Raw genomic sequence first — 13,108 nt, 5'->3', positions numbered from 1 at the left:
TTTTGTTTTTTTAGGCCGGTGGGAGTTGGAATAAAGCCTTCAGTATTGACTCCATGTTGGCTCGGCCTGGTAAGAAAATGACACTGAGTGAAGGCAGAGGGCGTTTGCTTTGCCCCCCTCACACCTTCCTACTTCAACATCTGAGAAACCAGCAAAGAACTGCACTGCTTTGCTATATTTGGACCACACGACCATCTTGGGGAGGCGGCTCTCCTCCCACACACACACACTAGTCTCATAACCATAGTCACTATTTATAACACAACTTTGTATCCTTGCCAGTGTAGTTTCATTTTCACTCTTATCCTTAAAAGAAAACTTTTAAAGGGAAGTGAAAGTTAAAAAAAAATCCCAAACGTTTTTTTATTGATACTGTAGTAAATGTAAGGGTACGTCTGAATTTATGGTCTCAATTCCAACATACTCATTTCTGCAGACATGTTGCAGGGAAGGCCAAAGGTCAACAGGGAAACTCAAATCTTACAGTCCCGCACTCAATCAAGAATAAGTCAGGCTACATCGCCAAAACCTCTTTACACATGCAGCCAGCAGACCAGCTAACCAATCCCACTAAAGAAGGGGTGTGACTTCAACCAAGAAGGCTAGAGGAAGAGTCACCTGAGCACACTGGCGGTTAAATTAAGAACATAAATATTTCAAGTGTAAATGAAGCGGCGCAATGCGGAGGCCGTAATGTGAGAAGGACCAGATATCATGTGTCACGCCCAACCACGCCTACTTTGGTAAGAAACGAAAAACACTGACAAGATGAATGATGGAAAAAAGTAGGATTATGTCTCGGATTCTCTTGTGCATACTATATTTTATGTGTGGGCCAAGTGTGCATGGATGAGAACTGGTCAGCCATGTTTGGACCCTTATTGGGGCGAATAGAATATGTACAATCCGACACCGTAGGAATTCTGCTCGCCCAAAGCAGTTGTGAAACTTGAATCGTGATTTACGGGCGTTAATTTATCTGTTTGGGTCCATTGGGCCACCTGTGCTCTTCCAATCAGCTCCCTCAGACACTTGTTCAGGTGTTTCGTCACTTTGTTTGTATTACTCATTTTATTGTCCGAGTCGTGTTGTTTGTATGTTCTCTCAATTCTGTTCAAGCCAAGTTTTCCTGGTGTTTGTTACTTTTAATCTTATTTGGACTTTGTTGATTTTGTGTTTTCAAATTATTTTTTGTGAGCAAACCAGCCTGGCATTTATGTTTCCCTGCAATTGTTTCCTGACACATGGCAAACTGTGACAGATGGGGTTTTTTTCTGTCACAATTTGGACAAAAAATGGCAATGTTGCCAAAATCTATCACATCATGTGGAGGTTTAATGGATTATTCGTGCAATAGGTGTGTTTATTATTCCTACTTGTGCTACATGTGACTAAACAAGTCCCACAAAAAAACAAAAAAAAAACACTAAATGAGCAAACACAACTGTGGCCTAAATGGCTTGCATATAATTTGTCTAGTTGGAACTAACATGGTAGCCATCTGCATTTTTCATTTTGATGTATTCCAATCACCTTTAGTTTTTTTTCTTTCTCTACTGTCCATCATTGTCACAGTCAGGGACGTGCGGTCAGAGGAGGCCACGCCTCCCCTGCCATCATGAAAAGGGGAAAAACAAATTCAATTGTTTTTATTATGAAGTCCTTTTCCTTTTAATTTAAATAGTTTTGTATAATTTTGAACCAAAATCGCTGAATTCTTATAGTTATTTTAAAACCGAAGACGATTCGCTCGGAGGAGCCAACTTCCTGCCTAGCCTCCTCTGAGGATTGCGTAATCAAACGGCTGCCCATGTTGACAGGCTATGTAGTTACACTCAACCGCTCTGTCTTTATGTCGCTTTTTAAGTGTTCAAACACTGTGGCTAAATTAACTAATTTCCGTAGTTAAGCTGATGTATATAATATCTGGTGTTTTTTATCATCTGTCTGTAACGTCGTGTTTCTTTAGATTAACAAAACGGTTTTGAAAAGAGACCTTACGGACGCTACAAAAAAAGTTCTCCAGCCTTATGGCAGGGGGCGCTAGTGATCCCGAGATGCTTCATGCGCTACCTGTAGAATAAGAGATCTCCAGTTCAAATTTACACTGACTTGAGGAGCAGTCGTCCATTTATTTCGTTTTACATTCGTTCCCCCCCCCCCCCCCCCCCCCCCGTTTTTACATTTCGTTTTACAATGGAGGATTACATATCCAAACGATTTTCAACTATGGACTTTAGGTCGAAGCAGGAGGTCATCAGTAAAGGAAGAGCAACTCCGGAGTTAAAAGGTTTGATTCGAACAACGGGACTTCGGAACGGAAGCGCACGATCGAAAACAAGTTTTGGATTCAATGTGCTTTATTGAGTGTTTTTATTTGTGAAGACTGCTGATATGAGATTTTAATTAAAATAGTTCAAATTAAATAATGAATAAGCCACTCTAGAGCAGCGTTCCCCAACCTTTTTTGTGACACGGTTAGGTGCCGGATAAATTTTACCGGGGGGGGGGACGTCAGTGCCTCCCCAGTCATGAACCTCACCGCACGTCACTGGTCACAGTCTATGTCAGACCTTCTTCTATTTACCAAGAAGAATAGGCTCATCCATCTTTGATTGTAAAATATTACAAAGGTGTCAGGACAACTGAGCCGCCCCAGACCTCATGCAATATTCAGAGGCAATGATATAAGATTACTCCTAATGAAAAAAAAAAAACATGCTATACACACAGCCTCTTTAATAAATACTAGCGCCATGTTAGGCTTCAGAAGCGCAGTGGTAACTAGAAGCCACACAGAGTCCAATACAGGAGCTGTAAAAAAAAAAAAAAAAAAACTTAAGAAACATAACATCACTATTTTGATGAGTATACATTTAAGCCAGGGGTGTCAAAATTATTTTTGTCGGGCCGCATTCATACTCACCACAACAAACTGATGAATAACTAATTTTGAAATCAAGAGACTCGTAAAAACTGTTAATTTTTTAAAAAGATGAATGGGAATAAAAATTGCTCGCAACATCTAAATTTTTTAAAAGTGAAGACAATTTGCAATTTGTGTATTGCACTGCGAGCCAAATTTGGCCCACGGGCCAGAGTTTGACACCCCCTGATTTAAGCAGATGTACATGGAGCTCGATTTTTAGGGTTTCGCTAGCATTAGCTTGACTTTTACGCTATTCGTGTTTTTGGAGCTTTGCAAAATTTACAATGTTTGTCATATATATTGTAGGTTGCCATTTTGCATTGCATCAATGTTTCTTGCACTGGATAATGTAAAAAAAATAAAAAAAACTTCAAAGACATGTAAGCAACACTGCTACATGGTGGATGTGAGGGTTGACTCGCTGGCGATGACTTGCATCAGCATCTTCTCTAACGGGGTAAACCCCCCACCACTGAGTTTAAAAAAAGGGAAAAGAAGAGAGAGGGAGATCAATGCAGAGGGGGTGATGCAAAGAGACAGGAAAGAGCTAGAGTGGGCAGAAAAAGCGGAGAAGAAGAGAGGGGAGGGGTGGATGAAGGCTGCAAAGATGGGGTCCTCCTCCAAGGTATTTCCTCTATGTGATGTGTTTCCCCTGCAATGTTTCCCCCCCCAAACAAAAAGTCGGCCTCAGACCTGCAGAATGGTCCTGAAGCTGAGATTTGAGAAAGATTAAAGGGAACGTGTGTGTGTGTGTGTGTGTGTGTGGTGGGGGTCGTTTTGCAGAGGCAGATGCAAATGCAACATAATGCAGTGGTAGCCGACTGAGGCATTGCAGATGTGACAATTCACGCTGCATTTGAATGTCAAGAAAGGCTGAGGCAACTAGCCGACTCGGACTTTTTGTGTCCTGCTGTGGCAAGCTGCTTTTTGTGCTGCGCGGGGTTAAAAAAAAAAAAAATGCTGTCAAAGGGTGGTCGGAAGAGACAAACATGGGTGGGTGTGTTGTTGGGGGGGGGGGGGGGGGGGGTGAAATTATATCACATTCAACGTGAAAAGTACTGACAGGAAGGACAGGGCGTTTGTTCCCGAGCGTCAGCGACTGCTACTCCACAAATGTGGAGCGTGGGGGGCATTTTGAAAACGAGACTTGACCTTGTCAAAACTTTTGCAAAGCACCTGCTCACTCTCGAGTAGATTTGTTAATGCGGCGTCACATTATCATAAAGACGGTAGAGAGGTTGTCACTCCATCGGTGTTGCTCATCTGTTTTAAAATTGTTCAATAAATGCTAACGATTACCTAAGAGACCATAATGATGTCGCTTGACTCATCCAGCACACATTGGTATTCAAGTTATGGTCCACAGGTTGAATATTTTATCTCCCCGAGGTCAGCAACTCTGAGAAAAATTTGCTCAAATTGCTTTCGGATGAGACGTGGTTGTCTTAGACTTGTGTCATTTCAGAATTTGAGGTCACCGTGCTCATGGGAGGATTTTTTCTTTTTTTTTCTTTCTTGCAGCCTTGCCACAGTCTAGTGACCTCATATCTTGTTGTTGTTCTTTTTTTTTTTACTGTGAGAAAGAAAAAGAATGGATGGCCATATTTAGACATGTGTGCCTCTCCAAATCATGTCCAGCAAACTGAACACAAATGGACATCAATCAAAGTTGGAGAAACATCTCAAAGATGATCAAAAGAAATCGAAAATGAACATGGTCATATTACGTTTTTTCTTTTTTGTAGCTTTTTATCGACCATATTTGGTCACCTTCAGGAAACAACAACTTGTGAATTCTCCCTGCTAGCAAATCATAATGAATATCAATAAAGTGAGGTAAGCGATGCACAATGTTTTGACCACAATTTAACCACAAAAGGCCCTGAAAAGTTTCCTATCATTCACCGTCAATCCTTTTTTTATGTGTTTGAAACAGGTACACAGAGGATGAGACAAAGCTGGAAAACAGCGCTAGCCTCTCCGGCGTATGCACCCACACATGGGCCTAGTCATCAGGTGGGCGGCTGGCAGCACGTACTCATTGGCCAGTTGAGGCCGCCTGTCTACCGGAAACGGCAAGAGGAAGTGCTTCTCCCAGTCAAAAGAGCTTGATGACTTCCATCTTTTCATCCTCCTGCCCTCAAGCCAAGCCTTGCTTCCGTTATGAATCACACCAGAGCGTCACTTGAACATCAAAAATCAGCCTCACCACTGTGAATACATTTTGGGCAGATCTGAAAGAGACAGGTAAGATTTTTTTTTAGCTGATCTGACCTCAGGTCGCTCTTACGTCACTGAAAAGCGTGAAAGCATGAAGTCATACTGAAGCACTTAAGGCAATAGAGCTGCTGTATACGCAATTATGGCGTCCAGTCTTAACGGAGGCACACACAAATGTCTAAAAATAACCTTTTATGCTAGATTCCTTCGGGTTATGGAGAGTTAAAGTACATGTCTCAACACACAGCAGTCTGTTTTGTATTCGCACAAGCACTTCCTCCGTGGTTGCCACGGTGACCTCCGGGGGAACTTGCAAGAGAAAAACCTGAGACGACGCTAGCGTTTCACTGAAATTTGCCACCATCGGGGCATCTTCTGTTTCCTTCGCCGAGCAGGAAAAAAAAAAAAAAGAACCAATCGCGGCTGGTGATTGACAGCCGGCGAATGATCGATTGGCCAGATCACGGAAGCAGGTGGTGACTCACTCGAGCCACAAAAGCAATATTTGAGGATGCTGAATGGGCTGCTAATGAGACACTGGATCCTAAATGATAACATGGTGTTTATGAGAGGTCACCTGAGATGGTTGATGAATAATAGACAGGTTGTAACCTGAATGAGCTTGCTGGGCTCAGAGCTGCTAGCGCTGACATTTCCAGGCTAATGCTAAGCCTCGATAGGGGCAACAGGTGAGAGGCAAACAAATGCCATCAGGTTTAATGGCCAAGGAGCCCTGCCATGTTCGATTAACTCGCTAAATGTTTGATCAGCCTGTTCCCGATAATTAGATTATACATAACCGGACATGTTTGAACAAAAGTCCAACTTAAAGCAAATATTGCGGAATGGAACGTCTAGACTCGAAGGTCAATTCTAGGTGATTGTCCCTGCAATCGACTTGAATTTTAAGCACGAATGAATACTTGTGGTATGAACTTGCTGTTCAAGCTAGGCTGACCAACCCTGGCGGAGTTTACTGACTTGTGACGACTCCTGGTGGAGGAGTTGTATGCCATCAAACATTATTATGACCAGGCTGGTGAGCAGCTTGATAATGAGATGCCAAGATGTTATGGAGCATCAAAGAAAGTCAACAACTTCAGATAAGCTATTTGACAAATGTTGTGAAAAGTTGGTCCATTTTGTATGGCTTGAAATATGAGCATGCTTATAATTCCAAACACTAGTTTGCAAATAATCTTTTCCCATTGAAATGAATAGAAATGCCATTAATCCGGTCCAGAATTCACTCAAAAATAACAAAAATGTTGTACTGTGTTTTTTAATCGGGGAAAAAAATAGCACTAATATAAAATACGACAGCAATGGCGGTTAAATATACAAGTCATTCAAAAATATAGAACTGTTTTTGTCACATTTTGCTGGTTTTTCTGGTGTGCTCACCTTGGCCACCTGTAAAAGACAGGAATGTGGATGTATTGGTCAGTTGTGACATCTCAACTCCTCTTAGATCATCAGTACGGCACTTATAAGAAACCCTTGGTATTCTTGGTATTCACCGCAGGGCAGAAGCGAAAAACACCCCTGATGCAAGTTTGCCGACAATTGAAAATGGTGGTTTGAAATCACTCCCCCATTAATTCTCATCCCATCACTTTGTGCAGATTATAATCATCTGTGCCTGTCACCTCACTGCACAACACTGACACCTCATCGTGTCTGATTCAGAGAACCTGTTCATCGATTTTGCTGCACCAGACATGCAAAGGAAACATGCAAATTCTATGCAAGCAAAGCTCCATGCAATAATAACCCCAGTGAGCCAAGCCTGTGCTGATCGCAGGTATTTACCAACTACAATGTTCTAGTGGCACTTATGTATGAAACATTAATGAGAGCTGATGTACTCTTAATAACCCCAACGGAAAATGCAGCACTCAACCTTTAACGGAAGTGTGTGCTCCTATTATTATCAAGCCAGTTACATCGGACTGTCGAGTTCTAATCGCCTCCCAAGGACAATTGCCATAAAAAGCCTTTTTGGAATGATTTGGGCTTGAAAATGATTGGATGATGTTACATTCCATTAGTGCCACCTTTTTTCCTCACTTTCTCACTCCGTCCCATTAATATCTGCATCCATTTCACAATAAAAGCCCTTTCCGCCAGCCGCCCGCTCCGCCGCCACTACCCCTGCATTAATTCACTGACAGATAAAGAGGTGCAGGCGCATCAAGCCTATTCATTTGCGCTTTAAACTTGGATGTGGATGGATGATGGGTCAGGTACTTGTAGATGGAGCCTGCGGTTTTGCTCGGAGGGTTCACTCTTGTCTTTATGTATGTTCCACTGCGCGGTTTGCAGGGTTTAACACGCACCCCTGGGCATGAGCGAGACTCAATGAAGCCAGCACATAAAGACAGCCTGCTTGCCCTCCTTCTTACAGTTACATAAGTGGGGTGGGGGTGGGGGGGCAAGCTGACAGGGCGCTGTGGAAGCCCGAAGTGAAAGTAGGCCTATTAAATCCAAAGTGGTAATACGTGTGTGTGTATGTGTAAACATTCAAATATGTGTGTTATGTTATGAGGGGCGGGTATAAGAAAAAAAAAAAATAGAGCCCCGAGTGGAAGGCAGGGGTTGAGGCAAATAGTGCGTCTGCCGGACAGGAAATTCGTATTATTTATTCATAAAGTGAAAGCGCTCCGGGGCCTTGTTTTGCATGTGCGAGCACATTTTCAATGTAAAGCTGAGATAATGACACATGCATGACTGATAAAACACATTTTGTTTGGATACAGAAACAACAATAGCGCCGTTGTTGTGACGCTCTGATGACGGAAGGTGCAATGAAACATTGATTTGCCTCAACAGGGCAACCCCCCCCCCTCCACCGCCCCCAGTATGGAGTGGAACAACACGAGGCTTTTACCAAAAGACAAGAGGACCTCGTGAATATTCATGTCACCACCTCTGCAAGAGACGGGGCGCCGATTTCGCTGAGATCAGCGCCGAGAAATCCCCATTGTGCGAAAACACACAAGTACACTCGCCGTCCTCTTTTCATGCATGCCAGTGCTCGCTCGGCCACTCTTTCTCTCTTTTACTCTTCTTCCTATGACATCCCATCTGCCCACACCCACCCAAATGTTGAACACACACACAGATCTCCAAACCACCTACACACTTTCTCATGTTTTCACGTGGTCTGGCCGACGGATACTTGTGATTTTCAACTACATTCTAATTTCCAGAACCAGGACTGCTCCACATTTCTTTTTTTTTTTTTTTTTTTTACATTAATAGCTCATCAACCCCGTGATGGCAATGACCTCTGCACAACCCCATAAATGGAAGATATTTAATTGCTCGGCAGCATTTTGACAAGTTCACAGAGTGTTCCCTCTCGTGTTCATGAGTCAGTGCTTCTCAACACGTCCTCGGATGGCTCGGAATCACGTGCTCAGCACCTGCACTTGCAGCTCTGCTCGCCCGGGTTGCCACAGTAACTCTGAGTCCACAGAGACAGGCTCTTGATCGTAAACGGGAACGACAGGCGATCTGATGCTAGCTTGAGAGTGCGTCGACGAGGCGAGGCCAAGGGGACGAGACGCCGACAATCCCCCCTGTTCACCTTACTATGCGATTCCCCTGGCGGTGTTTTTCGCCCGACAGCTGGGCCCTTTTGACGCCACACAAAAGGGCCACAGATGTAAAAAATCAATGAAGCAATGGAGAAGTTGACCTTTTACTTGGATGTTCACTCACTTCCACCTGATATGGGCCTGACCGATTAATCGTCTGATCACGGCCCTTCAAACATCAGCCAAAAATATTCGGCCAAATGAAATTTGTTGCCCTATTGACCTGTCATTCAAAAAGAAAAAAAAGCAAATCTTAATTTTTACAAGCAAATGTCCTTATGAATTAATTAATTAAATGCATTGCACAATGCATCTTGAAAACCAAAAAGTTTTTTTTTGGCTGTATATTTTCACTTGAGACCCGTTATTTGTGGTGGATAGGGACAGGGCAAATAAAAAAAATATATAGATATAAAATATTAAAATAAATAAAAATATAAATAAAAATATAAAACAGGTCTGAAAATGTATTTAAAATGTTTGTATTTGTAACTTCAAGAATCAAATCTGCTTTTGATGTGTCGGCTGGGAAAGATTTGACTGGATGTACGCTCACATTAATAAAATGGAGCAGAAACAATTAGTTGATTAATCTGCAGCTCTTCATAAAGCATTTCAGATGTGTTCAACTCACTTTATCCAATTTCATAGAATTTGTTGGATTTTTGTCAATTACAAAATGATCTTCCATGCTGGTGAGAAGGCAGAACAATTCAATTCTCTTGAATTAGATGTGCCAGAAGGTAAAATAAACCTATTGCCACTCATACAATAGATTTCCTGCGCACATTTTATTTTTTTCTACTGAGCAAAATGCTCATTATTTCAGTATTTTTCTGCCATGAGATATTTTTTTCACTCAACAAAGGTTGGCGTGTTTGGCTGTTGACAACTCATTGATTGCGGCGCAGCACATTGAGGTAAGAGATGATAAATGACTGTTGTTGATGATTGTGTGGTCAAGCTTGGATGTTTTCCTGGAACTGAAGAATGGAAGAACTATTTTATACACACAAACCAATCCAATGAAATGTAGTCGGGCAAAAAAAAAAAAAAAAAAGGTAGTTGCATCGAAAATTGTGCTGCTTGAAAGATATAGGCGCTGATCTTTAGAATGATACAAAATGGTCCGATGAGTCATCGCTCAGTATGCTTTCTACAAGGGTGTGTGTGGGGGTGCACGTGTAACATCAAGATTGAGTAATGCTACACGCTCAAGACACACTATATCGACAGAACATCTTTTAATACAACCATCATTTTGGATCTCAAGGTACCAGATACAACAATTGTATTGCAAATGGTCATTACAAAGTTCCTGAAAATGATATTTATTTAAACCACACTTAGAAAATGAGGTTAAGAGTGCCCCTTTAGTTTTCCATTAAAAGCATTATATAACCTATGATGTGTCTTTATTTTGGCTAATGAGCTGAATTCTTCAGACAGGATAAATGTCATTTGTCTGAGTGGACTATTATTGCACCATTGAGGCCAAAAAAAAAAAAACCTTTAGCAGGTATGAGTCACTATTGGACTAAGGTTCCCCTCAACCCACAGTATGAATCACTTAAGTTGTACTGAAAATATGACGATGTTTTTGGGAGAACAGTAACAAATAGCTACATCAACATATTTGAAATGACAAATGACAATCTTCCAAGGCAAACCCCAAAATAGGTCTGGAGTTGACATTGCATTGAGAGATGCTTTATAATTTAGAGCACAGGTGCCAAACTCAAGGCCCGGGGACCAGATACGGCCCGCCACATCATTTTATGTGGCCCGCGAAGACAAATTGTGCATCAAATTCGTGTGTCATCACTAGAATTGCAAATTGTCTTCACTTTTAATATCTTTTTTTTTTTTTTTAAATATTTGACCTGCTTTTACTCGTCTGATTTGAGAACGAGTTATTTGTCAGTTTGTTTTGTAGCTTTTACTGTATATAATATGAGGTGCTCATACATAAAATGATGTGGCAGGCCGTATCTGGCCTCATGTTTAACACCCATGGTTTAAGACTATACATATTGTTCCTTTAATGGGACTTAATGAAATATCACCTTGTTCTTATGGATAAATTAAGCCAGTGTTTAAAAAAAAAAAAAAAAAACACCTCACCAAACAAAAATAATGACATTTCTAAATTTACTCGCTCGGTGTGAAATCTGTGCTTGTTAAATTGAAGTTGCGGGAAGCCATGACTCATTCTGTTGTCTGAATGGCAACAGGTGGATGCGCAAGTTTATAGTACCTTGTCATTAGTCGGAAGAGCATTCAAGTGTTCCGTCTCTCACTACATCAGACGGATGAACCGAGATATTTTTAGTAATTACTCATTTTCTCACAGAGTAAGTGGAATCTTTCACCCCTCTGATTTTCTTTCTCTTCCTGCATATAACCTCGTCGCAATACCGTTTTGATGTTAACTTATGGATACATGCATTTAGCGTTCTCTTACACAATCAGCATCAAAGGTTCACACCCACGCATGCGCAGGCCTGCAGCATGGCACATTTCATGCACATACAAAAACTCCCTTGAACACACGACGACACACATATTGCACACACAAAAGCTCGAGATATAAGTAATTCAGCAGAGTGTGACACTTTCACGGTCTAATTAGCCGCACTGTTGCAGTAAATGCGTCCTGATGACCCTCCAATTCTAGGTACTCATTAAGAATGGATGGCACCCCCGGACGGGTTTGCCGCAGCCGTCAGGAACTGATTCGTCACCAGACGAAGGACCCCAGAAGCCTCAAGGATGTTCCAAACAGGATAAAACAAGACAGACAGACAGTGCTTTTGCATGCTGCCTTTGATGCCATGATGGGGGTTTTCCTTTCTCTCTCATTCTCTCTCCCTCGCTCGGGCTTTTTCTTGCAGCAGCAGCAGATGCAGGCAGACAAGGCCAGCAAGCTGTGATCAAGCTGTGCCTCCGTCCCACCCTCTCTCTCTTTCTTTCTTTCTCTCCCTCATCAGCTGGAAGGCTTCAACAGCAGGGTGCCCCAGATTCCAAAACCACCTCCCCATCTTTCACTAAACACCTGCAGCCTCTACTATGTGGAACTTCACTGACACTTAGTGGACAGAATGCAGCATTATGCTGGCTTTGATGAGTTTTCTGATTTCTGAACACCCCTTTAAACTGGGAGGAAAGAAAAGTAAAAGAAAAAAAAAAGCATCCATTCCCGAGTTTACCGACGGACTACAATGTGACGTCACTCAACAATGGCGAAATTGAATTTACATTATTAAGAATTCTGCATTGTTTGCCCAGCAGGTGGGAGGGTCTTCGTGGCAGAGTCTTCAACATTAAAAATGTCAAGTTTCTTTAGAGGTCGAGTCACCTGTGCATGTTTCAAAGGAAGTTGACTTAGAAGGCACGTTTCCCGATGGCCTGCCTGCACCAGCACCACCAAGAACAACAAACTGTTAATTAATTTGTCTTTACATCAGGTTTCAACCTTGACTAAAGGAGTTCTGCTTCACTAGTGTTGGCTCGTGTGTGAACGATTCGTTCAAAAGACGAATCTTTTCAGTGAACGTGAGGAAGTGATCCGTTCTTTTTTCAGTTCATATGACTTCAACCAGTAGGTGTCGGTAATGCGCATTGAAGCTGGTGCCACCTCGCCGGGAAACAAAACGAAGAAGAAAATGACGTCACTTCCCGTTCACGAACGAGTCAAACCCTAACTTTATTGCATGAAGGGATGCGCCTCTTTGGGTAATCTTTATTTTATAACACAGTAGTTTTTAAATAACGTGTATGCATATACACGCCTAATTATTGTTATCCAATAGATCTACTGCAATTTCACATTAGATTGCTGGTTTGAAATTTTCCATTATTATTGTTTTAATAAACATTTATGTTAAAACTTGTCTGGTGTTTTATTCCTTGTTTTTATTTTTATGGGCATGAAAACAAAAATCTGACATTTGGTTAACTGCTTTATATGACATTATGTATATATGTTTTACGTTGTGTAATATGTGTTGGTGTCCCTCAAAATAAAGAGCAAGTAGTCAAATTCACATTCTTAACACGTACAAAAAATCCATAAAGTTATTAGGTACACTTGAAAATGATGGTGTACCTAATGGATTGTGACGTCACAGATCAACCAGCCAATCAGGAGGTGGGGGTGAGGGCGGGTGTGGCACTTTTCACTTTCAGTTAAGCTTTGGCCATGATTTTTCCCTAATAAACTGGCCTGTTATTAGGTACACTCGAAAATGGCGGTGTACCTAATGGAATGTCCGAGTGACGTCACAGATCAACCTGCCAATCAGAAAGTGGGGGTGAGGGCGGGTGTGGCACTTTTCACTTTCAGTTAAGCTTTGAC

The sequence above is a fragment of the Syngnathus acus genome, chromosome 24, assembly GCF_901709675.1.
Source record: "Syngnathus acus chromosome 24, fSynAcu1.2, whole genome shotgun sequence".
Taxonomy (NCBI): Eukaryota; Metazoa; Chordata; class Actinopteri; order Syngnathiformes; family Syngnathidae; genus Syngnathus; species Syngnathus acus.
This window is presented reverse-complemented; position numbering follows the sequence as displayed.